Genomic DNA, 11902 nt, shown 5'->3' with positions numbered 1-11902 from the left:
ATCAACCGCTATAAAAAAAAAAGATTCAAAAAAATATAGAAAAAATAATTTCAAGGAATTAAAATGTTACACTAGTCCTTATTCTCTTAAGGAAAAATAAAGCTGTAATAGAAGAACAGAGAGACAAAAAAGACATAACACAACAAAAACAAAAATTAAAACAGCAAAGTTAATCTCACCTGTTTCAACAACATTTTAGATTCCCACCTATAGTACATAAGGGTTCTAATTTCTCCACACTCTCACCAACACTTAACAAATATTAATATAATAACTATCCTAACGAGTAAGATGATCTCATTATGGTTTTGATTTGCATTTACCTAATAATTAGTGATGTCGAACAACTTTACACACAAATTTTGGCCATTTGTATGTCTTTGGAGAACTGTCTATCAAGTTCTTTGTTCATTTTTAATCAAATTATTTATTTTTTTGTTGTTATTGAGTTTTAAGACTTTTTTACATATTTGGATATTAACCGCTTATACATACTTGGTTGGCAAATATTTTCTCCCATTCAGTCATTTGCCTTTACCTTCTGTTGACTGTTTCTTTTGCTATGTAGAATCTTTTCATTTTGATGTAGTATCACTTTTCTAATTTTTTGTTGTTGTTGTTGCCTGCACTTTTGACGTCATATACAAACAACAACAAAAAAATCATTGCTATGACAAATGTCATCAAGTTTTATACCTATGTTTTCTTCTACGATATGCAATTTCAGCTCTTATATTTAAGCCTCTAATCCATTTTGAGTTGATTTTTGTGTATGATCCAAGACAAGCACCCAATTTCTTTTTGTTGCATGTGGATATCCAGTTTTCCTAACATCGTTTGTTGAAGAAACTATCCTTTCCCCATTGTGCACTCTTGGCACCATGTCAAAGATCAGTTAATTGTATATGTGTGGATTTATCTGGGGGCTCTCTATTGTGTTCCACTGATCTAAATGTTTGTCTTTATGCCAGTACCATACTATTTTGATTACTGTAGTTTTAAAATACATTTTGGAATCAGGAAGTGTGATGTCTTTAGCTTGTTCTTTTTACTTAAAGACTATTTTGGTCTTCTAGGGTCCTTTGTGGTTCTATATGGATGTTAGGATTGTTTTTCTTTATTTCTGTAAAAAAAAAAAGTGTCATTGCGATTTTGATAGGGACTGTAGTAATGTGTAGATAGCTTTGAGCAGTATGCATATTTTAACAACATCAAGTCTTTCATTCCATGAATGTGAGATAGCTTTCCATTTTCATTAATTTCTTTCATCAGTGTTTTGTAGTTTTATTTTATTTTATTTATTTGTTTGTTTGTTTATTTTTTAGGTGAGGCAATCCTTGGTTGACCCCACAGACTATAAGGACTTAGTCAGCTTACAATCCCTTAATTTTTTTTGTATTTTGTTATGCCTACAGCACCTGGTCTTCTAGGTGGTCTCCCATCCAAGTACTAACCATGCCCAACCTTGCTTGGCTTCCGAGATCAGATGGGATCAAGCTTGTTCAGGGTAGCATGGCCATAGACAGTGTTTTTTAGTTTTAATTGTACAAGTCTTTCACCTCCTTGGTTAAATTTATTCTTAAATATTTTATTCTTTTTGATGCTATTTTAAATGCGATCGTCTCTTAATCTGCGGTTAGTACATATAAACATAACTGATTTTTGTATGTGGATTTTGTATCCTTAACTTTATTAAATCCATTTATTGTTTCTAATAAAGAAATAAAAGACATTCAAATAAGAAAGGAGAAATAAAACTATTTCTGTTTGCAGACAATATGATCTTAAACATATAAAACTCTGAAGATGCTATAGGGTAGCTCTAACCTTTAAGGCTAATTAGTACCACTATTTAAATGTGAGCTACCTCAGGTCTCTATTGAAATTTTCACATATCCACAGTATCTCTCCTCTCAGAACTTGTTTCTGATCAGAATTTGTTTCTGTCCTGTGTGGCATCTGGGAATTGATTCTTCAGCTTACAGTTGCTTTTCCCCAGCAGCTCTTTTTGACAGCCCTCCTAGAATCTCACCTTACACATGTGCAGGTTAGTATTCAGCCAAAGAGTCAAGTGATCCTCTATGAAGATCTTTCAAGTTTTCTCTGAGTAGAAAACTTCCAGCATTCTGCCTTCGTATTCCAACAACTTTAGTTTCTTTGAATTCTGACTTCTGTATCTACTCGACAAAACTTTCCTATTCTACTTAATTTCCCATCTGGCATTGCAATTTTGAGAACTCAAGCAAGAAAGACAGGGTAACTAGCATTTACCATGTTTGATTACTACCCTCATTGATCTAAGTACATAGCTGGCCTTTTCCCAAGGTGTGAAAAGAGGTATTTCTCATATTTTGTCCAGTTTTTACTACTGTTGTTGCTGTACGTTGTGGTAAGACAGAGTCTAGGCTTCACAACTCTATAACAGCTAGAAGCAAAAAGTATTTCTCATACTCAAATTTAGTTGTTCAAGGGTGCTTATATCTTTGCCCAGACAAAAACTCTCATGTTTATGAGCAATATTAAAAAAAAAAAACTCTGTATGTATTATTTCTAAATATTCTAGACTAAAAATGGTGACAAATATCAACTTTATTAGAGGGATAACTGATGCCACAATTTACACCTTAAGTTATCTTACATTTGGGGCTTGCAGAGTTCCTAACATATATTTGTCAGTCATACAACTTTTAATCCTCAAATACACTTGGAGCTATTATTATGTTTTTAAACATGATAAACTGCAACCTATGGATAGCAATATATTTTTTGTTGGATATTAGGGAAAACATCCATGTGCAAGAAGCAAGGACAAGTTAAATAAAGCATTTATAATTAGGAGAGCAGTCTTTTTCAACTGTGGCAAAATATACATGCTTACGTGTGTACATGCACATTCACGCACACACACTATCCTCACTCATTGATACCCCATGCAAAAAACGTTAATAAATAATAAAACTTCTTTTCAGTCCTTGACATAGCTACCATCATTTTCCTGTTTATTCACAGAAGTTAGTTATGACTCTATTAACACATTTTACTATCAATCTGGAACACGTCTCTAATGACATAGATTTTTAAACAAAGCCATCTGCATTTCTTTCTACCAGGATGCATATTTTACAAAAATTATTTTAGTATTAAGTTTAAATAATATCAGGGCTTAGCATGTGAAATCTATAAAATTTAAACCAATTATCTTTAATTTAACATATGAACTATAACATATTAATATACAATCAATTCTAAAATAATTCCAGTTCTAAAATAATTACATTTAAAAAGTTTAGACTGAAATATAATTTTAACTCTAAAATGTAATCCAAATCTTATTTTGTCTATTTGCATGTGTTCACAGTGGAAAAGAATTTTCATTTTTTGTAAAGCAACTATGACTATCCTCAGTTTATCATCTGTTGTACTTATTCAAACATTAATCCTTTTGTAAGAAACATGTTTAAGTAAAAATAATAACTATATATGTATTTACACACACACAGACACACACCTCTCCCAAGCCATTAGAACATGATCACTTCTAGGTTTCCTAATAGTTTACCATTCCCCATTACATTTTAAGGAGGGTACAGAAATCTAGCAGGGATAACTATCAGATTCCTGGAGCAGTACTTCAACTGGGAGACCACCAGAGCCTCTGCTGGCTTCGTCAAAGGTTAGAATCCAAAGGTAGCAGGAAGATGAGTAAATCGTGATTGGTTCCATCACTTTCTTTATGGATGGGGTAGCACTAGCTCCTCCCATAACAGGCTGGGAGAGCAATGATCTAAATCTTGTGATTGCTGCTATGTGATATGTCATGTTAGTGGCATAATCTGTAGATCGGCATTCATGGTTGGGGGAAGCGTGTCCCCTCCTATAATATAATCCTGGAAAGAATTATACATGTGATTATATCTTCTATGACATGGTGGGTGGGTGAGCTGTTTCTCTACCACAAATCTTCATCACATTTCATCGCTTTAAGTAGTTAACTCTAGCTGGTTTCCATGGAGCTTTGCACAGGCCAGCTTCCAGGTTATTGGTCTTAAAACATGAATCCTTTCTCTCACAATACTGGTTTTAAAATCTTCTGTAGTATAAACTGTTTGCAGATTTTCACACTTGTGAATTTTTAAACTATTTTATGTTTCAGTGTAGTCTGCAATTTAAGCTAATATTTCCATTTTAACTTTTACTATAGCATAAACAATGTTAATGTTTCTATATTGTGTACATAGGGTTTAATGTTATCACTAATTCTAAAATATTTTAAAATTTATCATTTGCATAATATTAGATGTTTAGCTTTTCTGATTATTATTACAGAAAACATTGCAATAGAACATAACATTTGACTTATTGACTCAAAAAGTGCAGTCACAAAAGGAAAAAAAATAAGCAACGAAATTAGGCAAATCTAAGCTTCTCTAAATTTTAATCTATATCCTAACTGAATCTGCTGGTGATAATTACAAGTTACATCCAGCTTCTGTGCATGTACTGGCATCTGCCGTTCCCTCAGCCAGAATTCTTGATGATGAGATTCACTTCCTATAGTTTCCTTTATTTGACCTCAGACTTGTTCATCTGCCCTCTTACCTTCTCTCATACTCTCTGGGTGCATGCAGAAATAATTTCCATGTTGCCTGGAAATACCTCTCCATTCTATTGTCCTTAGGCAGGAGGCTAGGGGAAGAGGAGCATCAGCAGGTCAACCTATCTGGGTGTTTCAAAAAGTGCCCTTTTTCTTGCCTCCTTCTACCTTTATTTTTCCTTTGTTCTTCTATCACCAGAAGGAGTGGTTCATTGGCTACTTATGAGGATATACACTGCTTATTTCTATTTTAGGTTTTTCCTACCTTTTGTCTACTATGAAACTCTATGATCCATATTGAGCAAATATATCTGTAATTATGTAAAAGGAGCTATCGTAATTTAGAAAATCTATTTTTCTCACTTTTATTTATCTATTGCTACATAACAGTCCACCCTAAAATTTACTAGGCTAAAATAAGAACCATTTAATATTTCTAAACGACTCTGTAGGTTAATTAGGCACAGTTGGGAAATTCTTCTGCTTCATAAGATGTCTAATGAGGCTGCAGTCATCTGAAGGTTCAACTGTGCTGGAATGTTCAAAATGACTTCTATACTGGCTGGCAAGTGATGTTAGCCATTGGCTTAGAACTGAGAGCTGCTGACCGCAAATCCTTGTTTTCCCTGTGGCCTCTCCATGCAGTTGCTGTTTTCTCAAGGCTCAGACTCAGAGGTTAAGCAGTATCACTTTTGCCAAATTCTGTTAGTCAAAGCATATCACAGGGCCAGCCCAGATTCAAGGAGAGTGAGAACATACTCTACCTCTCGATGAAAGAAAATGGCAAATATCTATTTTTTTCCTTCTTTAATTTCCAAATCCTTCATTAAACCTAATTCCAAGGATGCTGAATCACTCAGGACCATCTCCAAACCTAATCTGATAGTGAACACTCAGCACTAAGTTTCTTGTTCTAATCCTTTTTTGAGAAATTCTAAATTGTTAATTCAGTGTGTTTATATTAAGATGTAAGAGTAATAAAATGTGTCTATTTCAACTTCAAACATATTATCCAATCAATTCAATTAAAATCAGGGCTACACCTTTGAGAACAGGAATCTATCCTGTAAAACTTCAATTAGAAGAGTTTTAGATATTCTGGAACTTCCCCAAACTAGTAATTGCTATCATCATGAAACGTTGTCTGTGATGAAGTTCCACTGACAACCATGCATAATAATTTGGGCTGTCCCTACTAAGTTCATACTCAGTGGGAAATTATTTAAGCAAGAAGAGCAACATGTTTCCCATGTGTCCTTTGGAAACATTCAGGAAAGGTCTCTTTCATAAAGAAGTCCTAAGCATCAGAAGGACAGAAGTAGAAAAGGGGGGTAATAATTTAATTTCAAAGTCATAATTGAGAATATTTTCTGATATTGATCTCTTGGAATAATAAATATTTGTTATTAAATAAAAATTAACTTTAAGAAACATGAGTAATTATTAATGAATATAAGTATTCTAAGACATTAATCTCTTGAATATAGGTATGATGATCACTCTAGTGCTATTAATATTGGGGCCTCTTTTGATGTTATTACTCTCAGAACTACTTACTATATCACTGCTATACCTATACTGCTTTAGATTTACATGAGAACATTAGCAGGTTTGGAAAATTCTTAACAATAAATTATCCTTTTCTAAAATGTTCACATTAATGTTCCTGGCCTCTATTTATTCTATAACTTCAAATTTTTCATGTGGATAAAATTATACAGTATAAATCTTTTGGGAATTGACTTATTTTCATTTAGCATAATTCTCTGGAGAGACATACATGTTGGTGTGCATATTAATAGTTCCTTCTCTATTGCTGAGTAGTATTCCATTACATGGATATACCAGAGATTGCTCAGCCATTCACCTGTTGAAAAATATCAGGACTCATTCCAGTTTTGGGCTTTGATGAAAAAAACTGCTATAGATATTCATGTACAGGTATTTTGTGGACATACATTTTTATGTTTCTGGTATAAACCCAAGAGCTATGGCTACACCATGTGGTAGTTGCATGATTATCTTTTTCAAGAAACTGCTAAACTGTTTTCAGGAATAGGTTTTAAACGAAATTATTTTTGACAAACTGGATGTGGCAACTGATATTTTTTGTATGACAATAATTGAGTTTGTAGATAAATGTAATGAGAATTCGTGAAGATCTTTGGACTTATTAAATAGCTTTGTCACTGCATTATTTTATTGTATAAAATATTTTCCTAAGAAATCTTAAATAATTACCCCATATAATAAATGTTTGTATGCTAAGCAAAATGGGTTCTTGAAGCTCAATAATTGTTATCATTATGTCCTTATTTTTAATGATTTTGATTAAAAAGAAATAACAAAAAAGTCCCTGCAATAATCGGGTTGACCTTGACCAGTGAATAGAGGTAAGATAATTTAGAAAGATGCAAAAAGTGGTTGTATGCAAATAATATATTAAAACTTCAATTATTATTAGGATTGGTTCAAGAAAATAATGGTGCACTCAATTTTTACAAGAATCTTACAGGTTCTCTACAGCTAATGGCACATTAGAAAGAATCTAAAATTATAACTTTATAAAAACATTATACTTATTAAAGAAAAAGCAATCAAGGAATTAGGCTCAATCTGAAATAATTATTAATTTGATTTTCTTTGTAGATTACTTAATAATGTTTCTAATTTTTACTATATATTTTTCCAGTCTATAATAAATAATCAATGTAGCTAAGTTTATTTGAAAACTGACTAAATAAATGATAAGTAAATGATATCAGTGATATATAGTAATATCATTTTTGTGAAAAGCTTTAAAAAAGAATATTTTCAAGAAATATAAACATATTTATCTGTGAATGCTTTATGTGATGTTTAGTATTAGAATATAATTCCAAGGAACCCAAAGATAATAGTATATATTAATATTTACCTTGAGACTGGCCTATTAACATTAATAGAATTCTATTAACATTAATAAATATATGTATACACATATTTATTCATGCACACACATACACATACATACACACTTTAGCTACTTTGAGTAATGGTCTCTTCTTCATATAGAAGTCTGGTGTTTCTGTCAAAATGCAGGCATTTACTACATAGAGCAAAAAAAAGCAGATAGAATTGAATTTTGCATTAGGTCCCCACACTCCAATTTCCCACAGAGTAGCACAATGAGAGGCAGAGGTCTACCCGTAAATGTGATAAGTTTCTACACAAAAGAATAATCTCGAAATTATGAGATTCAGACATACACAGAGTCTGCTGGCATATCTGTCCCTCTCACTTCTGTAAATATATAGAGGAAAATCATATCTTTATTTCTAAAATGTAAACAAGTTCTCTTTGGGGAGTGTAAGGAGAGGTCTCTAGTTTTTCACAACCTGAAGCGTAAGCAATGGATCCAGGGGTCAAGTGGGGAGATGTTTTCTATCTTTATTATAGCTTTGCCAATTTCCTTTGTCCAGAATGTGAAGAACATCTGGGAACACCAAGAAGTCCAAGGAGAATTTTCTCCCAAAATACTCACTTCTTGATGATACATGGTTCTGGCCCTGGCAAAATTTCTCAAGTATATACCACTCTGTTTACACTCTGATAAATATAATTCACAGTTCTCGGTACCACATGTGTTCATCCTGTCTTAAACAACATTAATTAATGACTAGAGTGTCCCTCAATTTTCTTTTCAAACATTTTTCTGACAGTATTTGATCCCTGTTGCCTAAACCTTTATCTGTACTGTGAAGAGTCGGAAATTTGAAGTTAGCTTGCCAGTTTTATAACATATACTGAGAAAACACCATAACTCTGGATCAGAGAATAAATCATGTATTACTCACAGAAAAACAAAGCAAAACAAAACCACCAGAATTGTATTTTACATTGGTTCACCACATTCCAATTTCCAACAGGGCTCCTGAGAGCCAGACTTCTGTGTGCATGTACACTTAGTCTGGACTACAGGAGAGAAAATTTAAACTTGTGAGACAAATTTATATTGGCTGCTAACATATTTGCCCATCCTACTCCCTGGAGATACAAAGAGAAAGACCTTATCTTTACTTCTATGATGTAAACATATCCTATAAGTTTTGACAACCCTGGAAATATACAGATTTCATTATCTTTATTATAGCTTGTCAGTTTTCTTTATTCAGCATATATAAACTATGCAGAAGACTGAGGAATCCAGAGAAAATTTTCTGTCAACACAAATGATTCCCATGGATCGTAAAACTGCTTTGCAGAAAGTCAGAGGGATATATATACATATCTATATATACACACATGTATATACACATGCACACATATATAATTTCATTTCCATAAATTCCATACATATGATGAAATTCCGTTTGTAGTTATATGAAAGTTAATGTCCAATAGCCCTTATAGTACATAAAAGTTAACATTTTAGATAAAATACTTTAAAATATTAATTAATAAAGGAATTTTAGAAGATATGTCAAATGGTATAAAGCAAACAGATAATATTATTAGTAATCAGGGTTATGCAAATAAAACCAAAATGGGATATCATGAATTGGCTAAGTTTAAAAAGACTGGAAGCACTAAATGTTGATGAGACTGTGGAACAAATTTCATATATTTCAAATGAGAGTGTATACTGGTGAAACCACTTGAACTTGGAAATATTTGGGGAATTTGCTATAAAATTAAAGATAGTTTACCCAGGAAACATAAAAACATGTCCATGTAAAGATTTCTATGTGAAGGTTTATAGCAGTTTTATTCACAATGGACAACACTGAGAAACAATTTTAAATTGATGTATCTATACAGTAAGATGCTGCCCAGATAAGTACAGATAGCTGCGATGTCAGATTTAAGATCAAATAAACTTACCTTTAGAATAAACTGAAAAGCAAATCCATACCCATGGAACATTTATTATGATAGAGCATAACATGGGTCACAAAACAAACCTCAACAAATGTAAAAGAAGGGAAATCATTTATGAGTTATCTGAAAACACCTGAAACTTTGAGCTTTGGAAAGCTACTCTGGAAGAGGTAACTAAAATTTAATTTTTAAAATAAATGTGATATTTAATAAGATGAAAAATAGGCATAAACATTCTAGGCCAAGAGAAGAGGAAAACAGATAGAAACAATTCAATTAAAAAAAATAGGCAAAGGGCCTGAACACACGCTTCTCCCAAGACATGCAAATGGCCTACAGACATGTGAGAAGATGCTCAGCTTCACTAGCTATTAGGGAAACACAAATCAAAACCACGATGAGATCGCACTTCATATCTATAAGAATGTTATTATCAACAGGGCAAGTAACAGCAAAAGTTAGAGAGGTTGTAGCAGGGAAAGGAACCCTTATACACTGATAATGGGAATGTAGATTGGTATAGCCACTACAGAAAACAGTATGGCAGTTCCTCAAAAAATTAAGAATAGAATTACCATATGACTCAGCAATCCTTCTTCTGAATATCTACCCCCAAACTGAAAACATTTACTTATAATATATGCATCCATATGTTCACTGCATCATTATTCACAGTGGTCAAAGCATGAAAACAACTGAAGTGTCCTTGTCCTTCAACAGATGATTGGATAAAGAAGATGTGGTACATATATAGAATGGAATACTACTCAGCCATAAGTAGGATGAAATACTGCCATTTCTGACAACATGGATGGATCTTGAGATAATAATGCTAAGTGAAATAAGTCTGAAAACATGGAGAACTACATGATTTCACTCATATGTAGGATATAAAACTGAAAGCAACAAATGAATAAGACAAACAAAAACTCATACAACAGTTTAGTGGTTACCAGAAGAAAAGGCGGGGAGGGAGGAAGTAGATAAGGGCAAAGGGGGTCAAATATATGGTGGTAGAAGATTTGACTTTGGGTGGTGAACACACAATGAAATAAAGAGATGACGTATTATTAAAAGGTACAATTGAAACTTATATAATTTTATTAACAAATATCACCCCAATGAATTTAATAAAAATGCTTAAAAAATAAATAGAAACAATTAGTCTCTTTATTTATATTTTGATCATATTTTTGAGAGAAGGAAAGGAATGGTTACAGAAGACTGGAAAGTTATGGAACATTATGCTTACAACCTAAACATTCTCCATGAATTTGAAGTACCTCTAAAATAGAATGAATCACAGTTGGTTAGGTTTCTTGAGTCATTTGGGTAAATTTGGAAGCAGTCATTAGAGAGAATCAAAAGAAAAATTATGAGAGATACATGAAAAATATTAATAGGCAGTAGTGATGGATCAATAGAAGTAGAACATTGAATTTGGTTGTTATGAAAAAATTTAAATTTATAAAAAAGTTGAAAGAGTGCTAATATGAATATGAACACACCCACAACATAAATTCACTTGCTAATTTTTGTCATATTTGCTTAATATATTTATATATCTATAAATATTCAGATGGATGTTCATGCATGCATGTATATGTAAATGAATGCATCTATACTGGAATATACAGATATTTCTGAACTATTTAAAAGAAAACTGCAAAAATCAACTCTAAGTGTGTCAACATGCCATAAAAAGAAAAAAAACATTGTGACAGAACTCACTACAATTAGCACACACGGGAAAACATTCTCAATGCCATATTTTATAAAATGTTATTAGATATAACACCAATTTTCATCCAAAATATCTTTTATATATTTTTTAATTTTTTAAAATCAAAGTCTAGACAAAATTATTTATCTCTTTAGTTTCTGGCAAACTAATAGATTCTTACACCATTTTTCCACGATGTTAACTATTTGTAGTAATCAGGCAAGGTGGTATATAGGTCATATATGACATATAGATTATGTTAGCAAAGAACTGTTTCACTCTTATTTTCTGATTTAAAAAGTCATGACTTTATTAGACATATTTACCTAAGTATTAATGAAGTCATTTGCAAATGGCTTTTTTAGGACCTTATTTTCTTTAAAAAGTAAAACAGCAATTGAGTATGAAAATAAAAAGATAAAATATGTAGCATCTCAGAGAGAGATCATCAGACTGGTTGGCTAACAACAGCTAATGTAGAGGAAACATTTTTGTGTTTTAGCAAAAATACAAATTATAACATATTATTTTAAAATTTGTTCCCAAATGCTGAGAATCAGAAATGTTAAATTTGGGATTTTCAAGTGTTGCCTGTGTTATACACATATTTATACAATGTTCTTAACATTCCCTCATCCATTTAATCACAAATGATTATTTAGTCCTACTATGTGCCTGACTCTGAAGGAAACTCAATCATTTACAAGATTTACTTAATTACCAAA

The 11902-nt window shown here is 32.1% G+C and overlaps 1 pseudogene; it reads right to left on the bottom strand.

Annotated features, from left to right (window-relative positions):
* Positions 1 to 1406: 1406 nt before the first annotated feature.
* On the bottom strand, positions 1407 to 1524 carry LOC120622447 (uncharacterized; annotated as a pseudogene).
* Positions 1525 to 11902: the final 10378 nt, after the last annotated feature.

This window comes from Pteropus medius, unplaced genomic scaffold (assembly GCF_902729225.1).
Source record: "Pteropus medius unplaced genomic scaffold, Ma_sr-lr_union100, whole genome shotgun sequence".
NCBI lineage: Eukaryota > Metazoa > Chordata > Mammalia > Chiroptera > Pteropodidae > Pteropus > Pteropus medius.
The sequence above is the reverse complement of the archived record's forward strand: the minus strand, read 5'-3'. Positions and strand labels throughout refer to the sequence as shown.